This window comes from Cryptotermes secundus, unplaced genomic scaffold (genome assembly GCF_002891405.2).
Source record: "Cryptotermes secundus unplaced genomic scaffold, Csec_1.0 scaffold1705, whole genome shotgun sequence".
Taxonomy (NCBI): domain Eukaryota; kingdom Metazoa; phylum Arthropoda; class Insecta; order Blattodea; family Kalotermitidae; genus Cryptotermes; species Cryptotermes secundus.
This window is the reverse complement of record NW_019718639.1, coordinates 149,420-169,722: the sequence shown is the minus strand read 5'-3', so window position 1 is coordinate 169,722 and position 20,303 is coordinate 149,420. Positions and strand designations below refer to the sequence as shown.

At 43.9% G+C, this 20,303-nt stretch overlaps 1 protein-coding gene across 2 annotated transcripts in view; it reads right to left on the bottom strand.

The window, feature by feature from the left end:
- Positions 1 to 19,363, bottom strand: part of LOC111863714 (toll-like receptor 2) — a 30,052-nt gene extending 10,689 nt beyond the window's left edge. Inside the window, exon 1 of one of the 2 annotated variants that reach the window (XM_023850278.2) lies at positions 19,178 to 19,363. The gene's annotated coding sequence lies outside the window, so the exon portion shown is untranslated. Of the gene's footprint in view, positions 1 to 3,304; positions 3,324 to 19,177 lie in introns of those variants that run through there. The other variant, XM_033751220.1, reaches the window with a different exon arrangement.
- Positions 19,364 to 20,303: the final 940 nt, after the last annotated feature.

Sequence of the window (20,303 nt, the reverse complement as noted above, 5' to 3'; positions counted from 1 at the left end):
TGATGGCACGCACCAGTACTGGTAGAATATCAAAGAGGGAAGTACAATAGACTACTAGTCGCGGTGCATGGGGAAACCCACCCCCTCGAAATAATAATAATAAATAATTAGTAATTATCTGGTGATGACGTAATGATGTACGTCACTATATATGACGACGTGCTCTCAGAAATGTTTCAGACCCAACTACAGGAAAGTTGTTTTGAGAACTGTCACGGTAGATAAGGGGTTTGCAGCTATATACGTAAATTCTCTGGTATTGTAAAATTGTATCAAATTTCCGTACTCCGCAGGGTAACCTTCCTAGAACCGTACTAACTTCTATCATATTCAAACCAGTTTCCTTAACCTAATTAGTCTTCAAATAACAGGCAAACACTAAATGTCATGTTAAAAGTTAAGGTAAAGCTATCCCTGTAACAGGCCGTGTAGGCCCATTGGGTTGTGATACTTCGAGGCTCCCACATTTCCTAGACAATCGGCTCACAGTTGGAGGTGAAGTCAGCCTTACGCGTCGACCACCATTAACCCCCCCCCGGAAGATTCTTGGTACTCATTTCTGTTAGAGGCCGAGTCGATCCCAGGGCCGTAGTGCAGCTGGAAGGATTAGGTCAATTGAAGAATCCACCTCATCGGCACTCGAACCCGCGACCTTCTGGCTTGCAGCATTGTGCCCCCTAAATGCGGTGTTATTTAACCATACAGCACATATTATAAATCGTTACGTCTAACATATAAATAAGTCAATAGTTTTCCCAGTGCCTAATTAATTAAGCATCTCGCTATAAAAACGTATACGGGAGTGGAGGTATAGCTCCAGCATTCTTAACCTCAGCAATAGATGGAGGTGAGTGGTCAGTTTCATTCCCCGACCGTTCTACCCCAGGAGAGGAGGCTGGGTGGGTTCCAGAGCAGGTCTGGATGCTGTAGAGAAGAGAAAAGTCTATTGGCCTGCCGGGAATCGAACCCCGACAGTCCAGCCTGTAATCTACTGCTATACCAACTGAGTTACCCCGCTAAAGAAACATCTTCCTTACGTGTGGAATACTACGAATACAGATTTGGCAATCACCTTGTGGCACTCGATCTGGTCCCTTGACTTGGTATTCATGACAATGCAGTAACTTCCTCTGCATTACTCGTCGTCAGTTCGTGCTGCGAAATTGTACGTGTCTCTGACCTCGTCAGTAAGGCCTACGTGTGAGTCACCGCCTGACCTCACACGTGTTTGAACCTTACAGGCTACGGGTATCAAAACTTCCGCAGATGTTTGCAGAAGCCAAGTATTTCAATGTCTCCCACGTGAAAGCAGTTTTACAGCTTGGAGACAAACTGACTCTCCCATCCAGGCAATCAGGAATGTTCTTACATCTCTACAGCGAGCCAGTAGAGGCCCATATATAGGCCACATAAAACACGCCATATTTTCATTTTATTGCTAGTGGGGTGGGACTAAGTCCCTTGTACTGCGGCCACTTCTGGCCTATTGTACCAGCCGCAGATGATAGGTGAGGGTGATTGTGGAGCAATTGGTGGAATGAAGATTGGCAGGGGAAACCGAAGTACTCGGAGAAAACCTGCCCCAGGGCCACTTTGTTCACCACAAATTCCACTTGACCAGACCCGGGATCGAACCCGGACCGCCGCGGTGGGAAGCCAGGAACTAACCACTTAAGCTATGGCGCAGCCCCAGCACGCCATCCTAAACACTGATGAAGGAGGCAATATGTTCGTCCTAAGCTTCGGTACACAGTGTTGTACAAATGTAAAGCTACCCCTGTAACAGGCCGTGGAGGCTCATGGGGTTGTGAGACATGGATGTTCCCATTATTTTCTACACAATCGGCTCACAGATGGTGGTGAGGTCAGCCTTACGTACTGGCAGCAATTTACGACCAAGAAGATTCCTGGTACTCATGTCTGTTAGAGGCTGAGTCGATCCCAGGAACACAGTGCGGCTGTAAGGATTAGGTAAATTGAAAAATCTAATAGCCTTATCAGGAATGGAAACCGTGACCTTCCGGCTTGTAGCATAGTCCCTCAACCAACTATGCTACAATCTTATAATGCAACGGAAAATGAATAACAAGTGTAGTTGATTTAACTCACTTAAATAATGTATGATACGAATTAGAAGTCAGGATAGATCAGTCAGGTTACGAAATAGATGACCAGAGATTCGGGGGTTCAATTCCCACCAGATAATTGTTTGTTCTATAATTTTGTGTCTTTTATAGTGTCCAGACAGGCTCTGGGGCTCAGCCATCTTCCAGTTCTGTTCCCCATGAGTTTATGCGGCCGGGGCGTGAATTTCACCATTTATCCACATCTAGTACGGAGGTTAAGAACTCGTGGAGCTATACCTCGACTCCATTATACATCTTCATGGCGTGGCGTGTAATTAATCATGGGCACAAATCTGCCTTGAAAGAAATTAATAATTCGTGTAGTCAATGTGTTGTCGTTATATACCACGCTCACAAACTTATGAATAACATAGGTTGTTCATTCAATGTTGTTATATAATCCAGAATCAGTCAGTGCATATGTTCCAAATTTTGTTCGACCTCTACGAACCGCTGTACTTGAATCAGTCTTGTTAAATAACTAAAAAATCCGAAGTATGACTAACTTTTGTAGTTTAAATGTTCTTTTTAAATAATCCATGAACCAACAGAGAAATAATCTCCGCAGTTGATGCAGCGTAGATTCAGGAGGAAATGAGGAGATTGAACTCGGGTAATGCTTGCTACCATTCAGTCCAGAGATCTTTGTCTTCCCGTTGGCTGTCTAAAAACTTAAAAATTAGAATATACAAAACTATAATTTTGCCTATAGTTCTGTATGGGTGTGAAACTTGGTCTCTGATATTAAGGGAGGAAGTGACAGGAGGTTGGAGGAAACTGCTTCATAACTTGTACTCTTCTCCAAGTATAATTAGAATGATCAAATCAAGGATGAGATGGGCAAGGAATGCAGCACGAATAGGGAGGAAAAAGAAGAAAAGGAATGCATGTAGGATATTTGTGGGAAAGCCAGAAGGAGAGAGACCACTAAGAGGACTAAGACGTAGGTGGGTGAACAATATTAAAATGGATCTAAGAGAGACAGGTTGAGGTGGTATGGACTGGATCGATCTGGCTCAGGATAGGGATCGTTGGAGGTCTCTTGTGAATACGGCAATGAACCTTCGGGTTCCATAAAATGCTGCGAAGTTCTTGAGTGGCTGCACAACTGGCGGCTTCTCAAGGAGGACTCAGCTCCATGAGACTGATGAGTGAGTTGATGCTGCGTAGTTAAGTACCTCAAGAACTAATTCCGCATTGGTACAGCGTCGTTGAATTACTGGCCGAACCACGCAGGATGCCTCAACATTGGATGACGGTTGTCAATTCACGTTCACGTGCTAATACACTGGGCTCCAGATGAGTCACGTCAACACCTGGCGTGACGTCGCCTGCAGATCTGAGAGCAGAGAAGCAGTTCTGGTTGCGCACACCTGACAATTCATGCCAACGCACGAAGTCCAAGGGAAGAACTTCGTTGCCTTTTATGGAACTTGAAGGTTCATTACCATGATAAAAAAATGCTACCGGATCTGACCTTGAACTAGTCCAATCCAATCTCTAAATTCACACCCTGTTTCTCAGATTCTCAACGATCAATTTTAATATTATCATCCAATTTGGGTCATCTCTCAATGCCTTCTAATCAAGTTTTTTTATTTTTTTGTTGCTAGTGGGGTGGGACTATTTTCCTTTTGCTAGTGGGGTGGGACTAAGTCCCTTGTACTGCGGCCACTTCTGGCTTATTGTACCAGCCCCAGATGATAGGTGAGGGTGATTGTGAAGCAGTTGGTGGAATGAAGATTGGCAGGGGAAACCGAAGTACTCTGAGAAAACCTGTCCCAGCGCCACTTTGTCCACCACAAATCCCACTTGACCACACCCGGAATCGAACCAGGGCCACCACGATGGGAAGCCAGCGACTAACCGCTTGAGCTATGGGGCGGCCTTTCTAATCAAGTTACTGCAACAAGATTTTGGTCCTCTGTGTCTTTTCGTTCGATTCTAAGAATAAACAGAGATTATTACAAATGAATGAACTTTGTAATGGAAATAAAATGTGTATTCAGTGAGGTTGGTCAATTCGGTCAAGATATTTCGTGAATTCTCTCGGCCCTGGAACAAATTCCACATTGAGCTAAAAGTTATGATTCCTCCCTCCCCCCTCGTAATCTCAACATCGAAATTCAGCAATAATGCCGACACCCCAATATTAACCTCAAAATTACAATACAACTCAGCAAATATCCAGCTCAATTTATTTCCCTTGCTGCATAACGCAGAACAGTTCACTTCCTATCGCTTTACCCTTTTCGCTTCCCATCGCTTTACCTTACCTTTACCAGAAGAACTAGCCTGTTCTGTCTGGGAAAATTCAGAGTCGGAAATCTTGCCTCTGTTTTTATTCACCAAGTGCTAGGTTCGAATTTTGGCTGAGACACCGGTTATCCTTACTGTCCTTCTCGCTGTCCTCAATCTTGCTAGGCGAGAACAGGATAGTACCTCGATTAAACCACGATGGCTTCCTTCCAAACCCCTTCGAATTCATGAAAAGCACTGTAGCGTGTATATCCGTTGCTATGTAGCGACCGCGATATAGGGCGAATAAACAGTTACAATTTCCCACTGCAACGAATACGCACGCAAAAATACAAGGACTGTGTTTTCTATTTAGTCCGTGCCGAGAAGTTATAACCACGACTTCAGTTGAGTTCTGCAAGGGAGGTGGAGAAGAGAGGCGCTGTAAGTTAGTTGACAGGTCAGTTGTGGTGTGTTAACCAGCGGCCAACGGCATGACCACAGAAGCTGAAGAAACTCCATTGTTAAGATTCGTTACCAGGAAACGACTAATAGGTAATTACGACCTGTAAGTGATCAATAAATCCAATTATCCTAAACCCCGTATATAGTCACCCCTAAAACGAGACAGTATGCATTTTCTCTCTGTATTCCTTCCACTTTGTCTTACTTTTTCGGGGTTCAAAGAGTTAATGTGTTTCACAATGACCCTGAGCCAACTCTTCCTTAACTCTCCACTGCTGCCTGCTCTCTCGCTTGAGAGGCTTAATGGCAGGGAATTCCTGGCCTGGCTGTCCTCATGGTGAAGCAAAGAAAATATTAGCTTATTAAGAGTTCTGTCTCCTGGGATATGACTCCTTGTAGTTTGTTGAAAGTCAAGCGACGTTTCGGAGGAACATATTGCTTCCATCTTCAGGGTCGAAAAATGGATTCGACACGTTCCTACAAAACTCCGGTTGACTTATAACGGGCTACACGCCGCTGTATCCTAGAAGAGAGAATTCTTCATAATCATCACCGTGACAAATTCAAATGCTATTATCACGCCGTTTATATTGGTTCTGCCCTTGGGTCTTTGCACCATATGGACCCTGTTGCCGATAATTCGGATGTATATTCGGCTTTCATCTTCAGAACAGAAATAAGTAGACTGAATATTAGTGAATATACAGGTTTTGATTCTAGAGACCCACGTGGGGACGGTTGGGGGGACTGATACTTAGTACAGGCCAGCAGGAGCAGTAGACAGTGACAAGTTATCAAATGGCCCTCTTTAGAGCGACAGAGTACGCTGATAGATTTATGGGCAAGTGGCATCCCCCCCCCCCCAATCAAAGGCCCTTTGCTAAAATTGCCTTCTCCACTGTTTCTATTGGCCTGGAAGGGGCACTAACCCCGCTCTTTCCCCTGCTGATCTGCTTGACTGAAAACTCATGTACCGTATTTAATCCAACCTGAAGATGGAGGCAACATGTGCTTTCGAAACGCCAGAAAACTCATCACATACATACAATGGAGAGACCCCAGAACAGAAACATCAACTACGAACCGCCATGATGACTGGAATCTGATACGAATATGATTACAAATTTGATGACGGAACAGGCCAACGAATAACATAACTCATGACTATCTGATGATGATGATAAATGTTTTAAATAAAATTCTTTAAGCATGCCACAAGGAGAGAAGTGATTACCTAAATTGGTTAATCATCTAGCGATGAAATATATTAACGACATTTACGAAAAAGAGGTTCAACTTTTCCCCCCTCCTTCACTGTCATGTCACCTAAGGAAATTTCTACGACATCAATTTTCAGAGCTAAGAAATATCATTGAACGAAGTTCTTGTCTGAGACCGTCTGACTTAATGGCGCGGGTGTTCGCCTAAACCCGGTAGCCCCTGATCAACTTGCGCTGTCTTCTGCATGAAGAGTAAACTCATTACTGAACGGAAACCGCTGAGTTACCTAACATGTAACACGTTCTTCCTCCTTGTCTGTGCCTTTCGGAGTTGCGCAAGGTACAACTTCTCATGGTTCAGTGACTCCTGATGAAAACTCGACCAACCGCAGCGAAACAAAACCCGGTCTCCTCCCCTTCCCCCAACCCCTACTGCTGCTGTGTCATCAGCTTGAGGTCAGTTCACACCTCGTATTCTGGCGCTGACACGCGGTAAAATGTGACGTCACTTCGTTGCTAGGTTACAACTCCAGTACCGAATTCATTTATGCTTCTTTGTGTCATACTCTTAGCTTATAAACTGATTAAGACAAGGAGAATGATATTATATTGTGCCTGTAGCATGCTACTGCACTTTATTTAGTATCAGATGGTCTCACAGTCTCACGTACAGCGCGTCTTTCTATAAAACTTGCTAAAAGTTAGTCACTTTTATAAGTTAAATCTATACGAGGTGTAAAACATTAAAAGTTAAAAACTTTTACTAGGTTTTATAGAAAGACATGCTGCATGTGAGACTGTGAAACCATTTGACACTAAAGGAGAATGAGATGCGTGAAGCATGTAGCACGCATGAAGGAGATCAGAAGTTCACATACCGAAGTTGTAATGCTCTGGATGAGTTCAGTTCGAATCGCGGCGGAAACGCAGGCTATCCTGACCGAGGTATTCAGTGGTTTTCCTCAGTCCCTCCAGGCAAATGCTAGGATAGTACTTTGGTTAGGCTACGACTACTTCTTTCGAAATCCCTTCCAATTCATAATTCAACTATCATCTTAAGCATTCGATATAATTAGGATAGAGATAAAAATGGTAAAGCTTGCCGTGGAGGTCCGTAGAGTTGTCAGACGTCGAGGCTCCCACATTTTCTAGACAATCGGCTCACAGATGGCGGTTATGTACGCGCCGACTGCCATTAACTCATTTCTGCTAGAGGCTGAGCCCACACCAGGGTGACAGTGAGGCAGGAAGGATTAGGTCAATGGAAAAATCCTATGACCTTATCGGGAATCGAATTCACGACCTTCTGACTTATAGCATAGTGCCCCACAGCGTCGTAAAATAACCTAAAAAGTAAATACGATTTCCTTTCCACAATGTCTCAAAAATTGCATTTACCAGCCGCAATCATTCTTATACATCTGTGTCATCTAGCATCGGTAGTTGATACAGTAGTCTTACGTAAGATGCAAATAAATTAAACATTTCATTACCAGCAGCAACATTACAAACGTTACGCGCCAACGTAAATTTGAACCAGATGAAGAATTATCTATTCCCTTTCGGTTGGAAAATTACGTAAGAATTCTCTCTTTCTTTTTCCAGAATCCGGAAACAAAAACTGTCCCACCAAGTTTCGCTACATGTAGCCCATACTTCAGAACAAAGTAACAAGCTACAGTTAACCCTCCCGCTTCTCTCGCAGTTCGTATTGCGTTCCACGTTAATAATATGACGTGACTCAATGACTATAGATGGGATTTGGATTGGTAATCAGATTTACTGAACACATTACACTCGTAACTTCAAATAACTACGACAGTCTCTCTGAGTTACACACTCCAAACATTACTTTAACTACAGCACACCTAAAGTCTTCTCCGGCTTCACTAGCCGTTTCTTAGTAGCGGTAATATTCAACAACGGTTGTTCTTTATATCTTGTCATTTTTAACTGTTACGGATGCGGCCCACCATTGTCTGCTCCCCCCTCTCCCCCTCCCCCTCGGGGAAGCTTCAGCATTCTGCCCGTTATAGTTATAGTAGTATCTCTGAATGGAACTCTGGTTATAATGGGAATTGTTGTCTCTGACGCGGTGACCATCGCGTGACTAGCACGTCATCTGACGATCCTGTTTTGTATCTAGGTTACCGCTGCAACAAGTGCCACTGTTGGTTGCTTTCTGTAATACTTTTGTTAGATTCGCCTTGGTTCTTCAGACTCGGATCAGGCAACACTGAAACTGACGTCACAATATTTAAGGTGTTAAGACGCCAATTTTCTCTGTAGAGGGAGAAATGGAGACGTAACTGGAGAGTAAATTTAAATCTCCATTTCGTGTTTGAATGTCCTAACGTTTCAATTCAAACATCAGCAGCATTTCACTTACGTATGTGAGTATCTTAGTGTTTTGTTTCTTCTGCTTGATACTTTTTCTTTAATGCTAGTGGGGTGGGACTAAGTCCCTTGTACTGCGGTCACTTCTGGCCTATTGTACCAGTCCCAGATGATAGGTGAGGGTGATTGTGGAGCAATTGATGGAATGAAGATTGGCAGGGGAAACCGAAGTACTCGAAGAAAACCTGCCCCAGCGCCACTTTGTCCACCACAAATCCCACTTGATCAGACCCGGGATCGAACCTGGGCCGCCGCGGTGGGAAGCCAGCTACTAACCGCTTGAGCTATACCGCGGCCCTGCTTGATACTTACACAATGGGACTTAATACAGAACAACAGAAAGATATTACAGTGTTTCTGAAAAATATTTGAGGGTGCTTCATAATCAGATAGGGACACATCGTTACATCACGAGAAATTTGCTAACTAACTAAATGGAGCAGAGTCCTTCTTGTGAAGCTAGCAGTTGCTCAGCAAATCGAGATTCTCAATAATTCTGTGGAATCCACAGGTTCAGTGGCGTGTTCACAAAAGCCCATTGCTTGACATTATGCCGCGTCAGATTAATCCAGACCACATTTTCTCATTCTGTTGCTTTAACATTCATTTTAATGATAACGTTCCATCTACTCCTAGGTCTTCCTAATGGCTCCTTCTTTCAGGACATCGAATGCATTTCTCTTATCAGAAAGTTAATATATGAAGAAAGCAGACTTCTGGGATTTGGCACCGTGTATATGTGGTGTTAACCGACGTTTCGGAGGAACGTATCGCCTCCATCTCCAGGGTAGAAGGAAAAATATAAGAAGTCCGCAAGCGAAGAGACCGTGAGAACCGGTAAAAGCAGACTGGTCCAGGTTACAAGTTAATAGATATTTTTTCAACATACGACAGTAACCAAAACCTGCAGAGCGGAGATCTAGTTGAACAAATAGGACCTTTCGTCCGCGAAGTTGGCTACTGAATGTATGGCAACGGCTGGTGAAGACTGTAACAAGAGCGAGAGGACCTAATGTGTCCTATAGCGATTCGTGAAAGTGTGTAGAACAGGGACAGAATAATCCCTACTTGAAGTTACGAGGTGTAACTGTCCAATACATCCGATTACCATTTCAAACCCCGTCTACAGTCACTCTATCATGTGAGAGTATTTAAATAACGGCACCCTACACGGCGTCATATCGCAGAAGATAATATTCAAATAGAAACAACTTTTGCATCTTCGTGAGGAAGCGACTGCGCCCGAACTTGGCAGGGCACCATAATAGGTTACCACGCGACAGTCTCTCTGTCATGGCCGGGCTCTTGCTGTCTTGAGGACAGTGTACCTGAAGGCCTTGTAACTGCTATTGGAAGCCTGACATTAGACACCCCAGTGGAATATCTTAATGTTGCTCATCCCAGCCTCAAGGCTAATAAGAGTATTACACACTCGCGTGGCATGTCTTAACATTATTGTCTGGACGGGGACAGAAATCCCAGGACCGTGCAACTGTAGTCTCTTTGATACTGTCCCATGTGCAGTTCCAACTCCACCTTCCACGACAACATTTTTTGTTTCCCCCCTTGGCACTACAGCCCCAGTGGGCCTAGGCCTACCTCCACGAACTTCTCCGTTCACTTCGGTTTTTCTAGATCTTACACATTCGGTAGGACTCCTTGGGCGGGTGATCAGCTCGTCGCAAGGCCTCTACCTGTACACAAACACAGAAAAACGCACATACACAAACTAAACATCCATGCCCTGAGTGGGATTCGAACCCACGATTCCGGTTTCCAAGCGAGCGAAGACAGTACATGCCTTAGACCGCTCGGCCACCGTGACCGGCTACACGACAATATTGCTATTTTAAAATTGTTTCTGCGTCTTTCCTCTTTCTTGATTCTTTCTATTCCCCATTGTTACCTATAATTCTGTCTTCCAATCTTCGTTTTTTCATTCATACACTTTAACTCACATTTTTCCTTTCCTTTATTCCTCACTTCTTTAATCTCTTTTTATTTTTTTCCTTGATCTCCTACGTTCTTTTTCGGTTTAATTTTTCTTTCCTGTTTCATTTCTTTATTTCGTACATTCCTTTATTTATTCTTGGTTCTTAATTTTTCCCTTCTCCTTCTATTATTTCTTTTTTAATATTTCTCGCCCACAATGCAGTTACAACCACTACCATACTTCTTACTTGGCCGCGCCATAGCTCAAGCGGTTAGTCGCTGGTTTCCCACCGCAGCGGCTCGGGTTCGATCCCGGGTTTGGTCAAATGGGATTTGTGGTGGACAACGTGGCGGTGGAGCGGGTTTCCTCTTCCAATCTTTATTCCACCAAATTCTCCATCATAATCACCCGGGTCAGGCTACAATAGGCCAATCAGTGGCCGCCGTGCCGAGTGGACTAAGTTGGACTCCACCCCCCACTAAGCGAATTAAAAAGAATTCTTCTTACTTCTGTGCAGGTGTAAACCACGATTGAGGAACAAAAATACGGGCTGTGCACACATAACAACTAACGATTTGCTGTACCGTGACGTAATGAACCAAATTTTCATACATAGCCATTTTGAGAAGGTTGATAAATACAGACTCCTTCAATCGATCAATTCGTCAGTCCGTCAGCCACTAACCCGGCCAGTAATTCAATAAGCTATTCAGATACATAGCTATTTTGGGGCGTGTCACTGAATCAGAGAATTGCGGAATGCTCGTAGCTCCACGTTAAACCAGCCGCAGCGGTTAAGCAACCAGCAGCCCACATCACATGTTGTCAGTAACAACTTTCCTTCCAGTGAAAATGGCCTACTACTCTGCACAGTTTCAATAGACTGAGCATTAACAGAAATGCCGTCAGACTGGTTCGAACACAACTCTCTCTAACTGATATGTAACATTACCGAGCACTTATATCTTCACTATTTACACACTTCATGGCCGCGCCATAGCTCAAGCGGTTAGTCGCTGGCTTCCCACCGCGGCGGCCCGGGTTCGATCCCGGGTCTGGTCAAATAGGATTTGTGATGGACAAAGTGGCCCTGGGGCAGGTTTTCTCCGAGTATTTCGGTTTCCCCTGCCAATTTTCATTCCACCAATTGCTCCACAATCACCCTCACCTATCATCTGGGGCTGGTACAATAGGCCAGAAGTGGCCGCAGTACAAGGGACTTAGTCCCACCCTACTAGTAATAAAAAAATACACATGTTCAGTGGCCGCCGTGCCAAGTGGACCTAACTGGACTCCACCCCCCACTAAGAGAATGTTACACACGTTACCGACTACTGAGAAGAAATAAACAGAGCACTAGAAGGATCTGTAAGGGGAAGTTGCAGAAACGCCCTTATTAAACTGTCTAGAACATCTTTGTGGTTGCGTCATCATCATATGACATAGATAATTGGGCGATAATTAGAAAGTTGCTAGATTATGCAGAATTCGAGGTCTCACAGCTGTGACTATGAAAACTTCAGCCCTCTGGGATATAACGCCGTACAGTCCGCTAAAAATCAACCGAAGTTTCGGAGGAACATGTCAGTCTCATCTTCAGGGTCGACGTATGAGCGAAGCAATAAATCAGAGTGAAGCAAACAGCTAGCATCTTTGCTTGATTATATTTTCAACTTAAGATGAAAACCAAAATCGCCAAACCGGAGATTTCACTGAACACACAAGGACTTTTCTTCCGTAAGGTTGCCTACTCAAGTTATGACGTACCGTTAAAGATGCTTCAGACAGACAATAGTTTTGCAATGTCTGTGTGCCCGCCACTCAGCTAATAACTGGACAACAGCCGAACGGATTTTCATTAAATTCGTTATTGAAGAATTTCACTAAAATTAATAGGCCTTTTCCAATATTGATTATAATCGAACAAAGCCTTTCATGACGTCCACAATCACATATGTCACATACCGTATGCACTTCCTTATTCACTTCGGCCTTGTATCCCGAATATGGATGACACATACTCCTCCGAAACGTTGCTACTTATCTACTGGATTACACTGCGTCACACCTGTAGGACAATAAACTTCGTAGTTTCTTCACATTCATCTCTATGTAACATATTCAGATGTATATCGTCGTTAAATAAGAATAAAATATTAAAAACAGTTGTTTTCCTTACTGTCGTACACACGAAACAGGCTTTCGTATATTTTAGATGTTGCTCAGAATTTTTGCTGACAATATAGTAACCAACACGGCGTCACATCACAGAAGACAGTGATCATAATTACTGCCATGATATCCTCTTATGTTACTGGATAGATAACTTGTCAAGCAGAAACTGTGGACTGCAACTCCATACCAGTTTCTTGAATTTCTTTCCAATCCTGAAGATGGAACCAGTATATTCCTCCGAAATGTGTGTGGGCGTGTATAGAATTACACGATGTTACATCCTAGAAGATTCACAGACACAACCGTGGACTCAAACCTCACTAAATAGAATCACTACATCCTGCAGTACTGAGTTTGACAGTCATGGTAACCACTGGTCTCCCCACAACATGCTCTGTTCACACTGAGACATTCTCATAACGAAGTGCATTTCTGCCATTGTTCGGATGCCACAGAAACAAATTGTAACGCCTTAACATGACCCAAATCAAGTCTTCCATGGCTGGGAATTTTTAAGTATCCAACAACCGGTCAACGACCTCACAAACAAATCATGCGTTTATTAACACTTCACAGTAAATTGGTTACTACATTGTCACGTATTGGAATGACTATTAGACGGGGTTTGGATTGGATGTTTGTACACTTATACACTAAGCTCGTAATTACAATTATTAAAATACTACCGCTAATCTCCGCACATTAGAGTTCACTGCTGCAAACACTAGTCTTCTAGTCTTCACATAGAAAAGGATGTTAACAGTGGGCACAAAACCAGTCTCACTGTAACAGCAGCACACGCCAAGCCTTTTGTTCACAGCCAGACGTTCAGCTCAACTGATCTGCACTCAGCGAGGCCGCGCCGTAGCTAAAGCGGTTAGTCGCTGGCTTCCCACCGCGGCGGCCGGGGTTCGATCCCGGGTTTGGTCAAGTGGGATTTGTGGTGGACAAAGTGGCGCTGGAGTGGGTTTTCTCCGAGTACAATAGGCCAATCAGTGGCCGCCGTGCCGAGTGGACCCAGTTGAATTCCACCCCCCCGCTAAGCGAATAAAAAAACTGCACTCAATAACTCTGATGACGCAGTTCCACAATTCAGTTCCTCTGTTTCCAAACTTACATCCGGGTAGGCTGGCGTCTCGAAACTCGACTGAATTAAACAAATGGAAAGTCATGTTTACTTTGTGATTGGCGGTTTACCGCAAATCAAGTCGTCTTGTCATCAAGCCCCTTGAGACCCACGACCAGAGGGTTTTTGTTCAGCTGAATTCTTGCGGTGATAGTCCTTATGTAAGAACCTTCTGACGAGAAGATGAATTTGTCTCTTATGAATATGCTATTTCAGATTGCCTGCTGACCACGCGACACCCTCTATCCGCAAAAGTTGGCACTAATTTCGCCGACAACCGGCGGTCGCTCGGACGATATAGTTCGCTTGCGGACTGAAAGCCACGGAATTTTATATTAAAATATCTCATCTAAGATACTGAGAAAGGGCAGGGCTCTTTAAAAATTAATTTCGCTCACAACTATCAGTTTTCTGGTCGGAGTAAGTTGTCTTGTGTATGAACAGACTGAAACTAATTGCATTTATCTGCTTCTTATTTACGGGACAGACCACTGCTTATATCATCAGTACTATTTCCCGAAAGGAATTTTATGAAAATCCCTTCAGTAATATGTTCGGCAAGGTAACGATGGTGCAATTAATACGAATATTATATTTCTTGACATCATCCATCGTCTTGATTATATTTAAAACACCGTCCCTCTTTTATTTAAGACACAGCGTTTCGGAGACTAAATTACATATCCGTCTTCAGAACAAATCTAGTCAGTTGGACCCAATCGATAGAGCTAGTCCCTATCTGTGAAATGGGTAGAGTTTAGCTTAATAAACCAAATCCAGTCTGGGAAACGATGTATTTTGAATAAAAACATGACGATGGATAATGTCCAGAACCATACATAATGTCTGTAATATGTTCGGAAGGATAGCGTGCCGATAGATAGACAGACAGGTCTCATCCATCTGTTCGCTTCCTGAGCTCCGTGTCCAGAATCACTAAAGAGAGAGTCAAAGCACAACTATTATTCTACTCGCGTCCTTCGTGCGGCTCTCCGTGAGACTGATACGGGAAGAGGAGGGATGGAATATGTGAAGGTAAACGGTCGGACAGTTTTCCCCGCAGACAAAGTGCAGAAGCAAGTTGAAGGTTAGTTGCTTTTGTTTAATCTGTGTGTTGTTGTTCTAAGAAATGAGACGGCACTAATCTATTTACTCGAGAAATGGACGATGCTATATGTTTTTTTCGTGACCGTCACTAGGGGAGGCTTCGAAGAAAAAATCTGTAGTTTCCAGCACTTGTTAAATAATTATCAATTAATCCCACACGCAAAAGATAATGTAGTGTGGAGTACCGCTGCTATGCAACGATAGCGAGAAGGAATATACGTTGATTGGTAGCGGCTGGTAAACATGTCAACCATGTCCGGGCTATCGCTAGGCAACCGTCCATAACAATAGAGAAAGTGCTGGAAGCGGTGTTTTCTGTTGAGTCCTCTTTCAGGCTATTTAACGAAGTCCTCAGGCAGGCTGAAACAGGCAGGCTTTCGTCAGAGAAGGGCGCTCCACAGAAACAAGACCGTAACTGTCAAATTGAAATAAATATCTGGTCATGAGCCCCAGATGGGCTGGACACCAAGACTTATTGACTGACTGAACGTTAGTCTCAATGTGACTGTGACTTTGCTGAAGCAGTTCTGTACGGTAGTCTGTGAAGGACGGGCCTGAATTTGGGAAGCTGAAGAATCTCCACTGTTAGAAGCCGTTGCCAGGGAACGTCTAAGGAAGATACTGCAGGCTGGAGAAGACTTAATGTTTGCAGCATAATTTGTAATGTATCGAGCACTACGCCATGAAGGAGTATGGGGAGTGGATGTATAGATCCACATTTTCTTGACCTCGGTACTAGTTGGAGGTGAGGGGTCAGCTTCACGCCTCGGCCGCTTTACTCCCGAGGAAAGATCCACCGGTATCCATTGGACAGGAGGTTGGGCGGACCCCAGAGCCAGTCTGGACTATTTGAAGAAGCGAAAATTTTTTACCCTACCGGGACTCGAACTCCGACCCCTCGATAGTCCAGTCCGTAGCCAGTCGCTATACAGGCTGCGTTATCCCGACTCGGGTGTATATGAAGATGATATTAAAATGAATAATAAAAAGTAGGATGGGAGGATATGGGCTGGATTCATCTGGCTCAAAATAGGAACAATTGGCGGGCTGTTGTGAACACGTTAATGAACTTTCGGGTTGTATAAATGTTCGGAATTTCTTGGGTAGTTGAGGGACTGGCGACTTCTCAAGAAGGACTCCAATCCATCGAGAGAGTTAAGTTGTACGGAATGGGATGAAGTCTGATGGATGTTCTTACATTTCGCTAAAGATTTCGATCAGTACCCATGACGTTACTGATTGCTTTATTTCTTTCATATAATTATAGAATCTCACCATAATAGCTAGGCCCTTACTGCCGGTTATTGTGTTTATTTTCATTGTGACTGGAAGTCTAAACACATTCGGCCAGGTGACGAGGATTTGAAAGCAAATTATGAATTTCTATCTTCGCGTCTGGCACACTGGCAACTTTACAAAACCCAAAGGATCTCTCTTCTACCGCTCATTGAAGTCTCCAACTTGTAACGCTGCAAATAATAAGAGCAGCGCTATTCTTTCTTCATGACGTCACCGAATATGTTTGTCTAGATGTAAAAAATTAAATTCTCTTAGTGGGGGGTGGAGTCCAACTGGGTCCACTCGGCACGTCGGCCACTGATTGACCTATTGTAGCCTGCCCCGGGAGATTATGATGGAGAATTTGCTGGAATGAAGATTGGCAGGGGAAACCGAAGTACTCGGAGAAAACTCGCCCCAGCGCCAATTTGTCCACCACAAATCCCACTTGACCAGACCCGGGATCGAACCCGGGCCGCAGCGGTGGGAAGCCAGTGACTAACCGCTTGAGCTATGGCGCGACCCCTGTCTAGATGTAACCCTATAGACTTGTATTCTAGAAGTGTTGGGTTCTAATCCAGACCGGGACATTTGGTATCATGACTGAAGATTTAAGTTGGGCTAATTGGATTGGTCATGTTTTACGCAGAAACTGCCGTCTAAAAGAAGTTATTGAAGGAAAGATAGAGGGGCGGATAGAAGTGACAAGAAGACGTAAGAAGATGCTGGATGACCTTGGGGACAGAAGAGGATACTGTCATTTGAAGGAGAAAGCTCTAGATCGTATTAAGTGGAGGAATTGTTTTGGAGGAGACTGTGGACCTGTCGTCTTGACAGATTACTGATGATGACTCTATTCCTGGAAGGAAATACTGCGATATTACCCCGATTAGATCACGATCGATTAATTCCGAATCTTCATCACTTCGTCATCCTACAATCCGACGATGTAAAGTCTGGATAATGTCAGAGTTTTTAAATAATGTACCAAAAATATACAATATATCTGCGAAGAGGAATTAGGACAACGTAGTTCACAGTGAGGGGAATATTGTAGCAAATGCGTCGCGAATTTCTACTCCCAGTCACCATAATCATATGTAAGTGCATTTCTAATACTTTCCATGTCGGAAAGACAAATTTCAGCATTGTTATAGTACTTGTATAAACAAGCGGATGTGTGCATATGCACATTGTTGTCAGTGGTTCATCAAATCTAGTCATCGGAACGACTGGTCGCACTTTAAGGTAGTTGACACACCCTGATGCATAATGTTGTGGCCTGTAGGCCAGTTGCTAAGCAACGACAGCGAAGAAAGCAACTATACAACTGTAATGGCTCTTCAAACAAGAATGTTTCCACGGCAACAATTACACTGCAACGGATGAACTGTGTTTTCTATGCGGTCAGTACCGAGATGTTATAAGCAGGGCCAGTTAGCTGTTGCAGTTATATAAAACAAAACTGTGCAGGCGACAAGCAGAAGTCATATAAATTCATGAAGATGAACATGTTCATGGTATAGAACAAGGCGAAGCCAGACGTAGAAAATATAAGGGGCTTAAACTTCGCGGTGGTCAAGCTTAAAACCTTTCAAATGACTAAGCTGCCGTTGTAGCATGAAATATGTATGTGAGGCATGATCTGCTCTTTAAAACCTGTACTGATAGATGACTTGTATGTAGTGCAAAAGGAAGAATTCTCAGTAACATGTTATGTCAGAAATATACTCTTGAGGAAAGGCCAAGCGTATTCATAAAAGACAAACCCATCTTCTCGTCAGAGAGGATGTTACATGAGGACTATTACCACAAGAGTTCAGTTGAAAAAAAAAACTCTGGTCGGGGGTCTCAAGAGGCCTGACGCCAAGACGGCATTGGAGGCAAACCGCCAGTAGTAAAGTAACTTTGACTTTTGTTGCAATTAGTCAGCTATCAAGCAACGGCTAGTGAAGACGTGACTGTAGACACTACTGTGTGCGTGTGTAACAGTGAAATGTAAAGTGTAGTCACGCGCTGTATCAAAGAGTCCAATAAATCCGGTCATCAATCCAAAACCCGTCTACAGTTACTAAGTCACGTGACAATATCTTCATCTGTCGTTAAGATGAAGGCGGTGGGTCTTTTCGAAACGTTTCTACTTATCAACTAAACTACATCACAGACCACATATCACAAAATACTGTTATATATTTGTGATTTTGTCAGACACAAAAGAATAATTTGGGAGACCTGTCTTGAAAAATGGTGCGAAGGTGAAGCCTGAAATGTAGTGTCCCAAAATAGGATCCAGTGACAGACTTCTGTGTACACGGTAATGAAAATTCGTGTGATATGAAGAATCAGTCTTCCTTGAATAACTGCATGGCTATGAGCTACTACAAACTTCATAAGTTCGCCCCAAGATAGAGACTAAAAGAACAGTACTGTTGTCTGAAATGAAACGCCGCGTGTTATTGTAGAAAGCGTAATTCTATAGAAATCTGCTGCATCTATATTCCTGTACCCTGAAAATGGAGGCAATAGATTCATTCTGTCGGACTACACAGTGTCACATTGTACAGATGACAGTACTCCCCATATTCACAGCCATGAGAAAGTCAACATGGAGATGTTGGTACCATTGTGGGGGGGGCGGTGTAGGGAGAAGTGGGGAAAGCCGGAGATTGGCTTACAGAATTAAGCAGATTAAGTTTATATCAATGATAGCACCGGAGTATCCAGCACCGAAGAATAATTTCTCTAAAAATAATTTAATTTTGGATATTGATATATTTGGTTTATTATCACCTTTCGCGATTTTATTTTTTTGAGGACTTCATTCATCTGGAACCGGATTGGAACCAGTGGTGCGCTCTTGTGGCCACTAAAATGAACCTTTATGCCCTACAATATACTGGGGAATTCTCGAGAGGTTGAGGTAAGAACTGACTTCTCAAGGACTCATATCCATGGAGTTAGTTAATCCAGGCGGTGGACAGATTCCTAATTTGCCATCGCCTTGATGGAGCCAATGATTGGCACCCACCTACCTGGCTATACGGTAACATAACCCAGAATAAAACAGTATGGATTCGGAGCCGAACAGGACTCAGTGGATGTCAGTACTTACACAGAACATGGCCGCCAAGTCTCCAACACGGAACAGCTAACTGTTATTCCTTTCACTCACTGTAACTGACTGCGGAGTTACGTCCGCTCGGCAAGCTATCGCTTGGCCTTAACAGGAGGCGGAGCAAGAGGGCACTGCGATACGCAGTGCGGTTGCCATGTTTCCCGTCACACTCTGTTCGGTTCTCGCCTCGCCTTACCATGAACATCAGCAACTTACGATTCTAAGAACAGCTGAACAGTGAACAAGTGATTTGACGCTTCTGGCTAGGCCAGTGGACAGTAACCCTGAGCACTGCTGATATCAGCAAAGTGTACTTCATTCCTATCAGAAAATTTAACTCCAATGGACTGAATTACAGCGTTTGTATCATGGTCCCTTTCATCTTCAGGACCCATGTTGCATTTTAACTCCTTCCTCTTCCTTTATTACTTGTTTCCTTCCTCTTCATTCGTATAATTTTCGCGCCTCTCCATTTTTCCTCCTTCCTCTTTTGATTCTACTCTTTCTCCTCCTATATTTTCTTCCTCTTCCTCTTACTTTCCTCCACCTCTCCCTTCATTTTCCTTATCAACATATTTAGTATTCCAGAAAGCGGCCTCCGTAGTCTAGAGGTAACGTTCCCACCTCATGACTCGTAGTACGCGGGTTCAAAAACCCGGCGGAGGTCGTGGAATTTTTAAGGACGGAAAAATTCAGGGAACAAGTCCTCCGGGAGGGACTTTAAGCCGTGGGTCCCGTGTCGTAGATTTACGGCACGTAAGAGAACCTCATGTCTCTAGGAGACCTCTGAGCAAAATTAGGCAAAATTTCCCGCCCAAGTAGTTTCCAATTCCTCCGGTAGATGGGGGAAGTATTAGGAACCACTGCCAGAGGAGGGGGGGACCTCTCTGACAGAAAGGGACTAACTATTAGATACCACTGCCAGAGGAGGTTGGAACCTTGCTGGCAGAAAGGGGCTGATAGTAAGCACCAGTATCGGTAGGGTATGGAGACAGTAGAAGTTAAAGGGGGACGCACAATGGACCACTAACCGGTCTAAGTGCATGGGGAAACCCACACCCTCAATACGGAATACGGAATAGTATTCCAGACAGCATAACTACGGCGGTGTTCTCAGACTGTG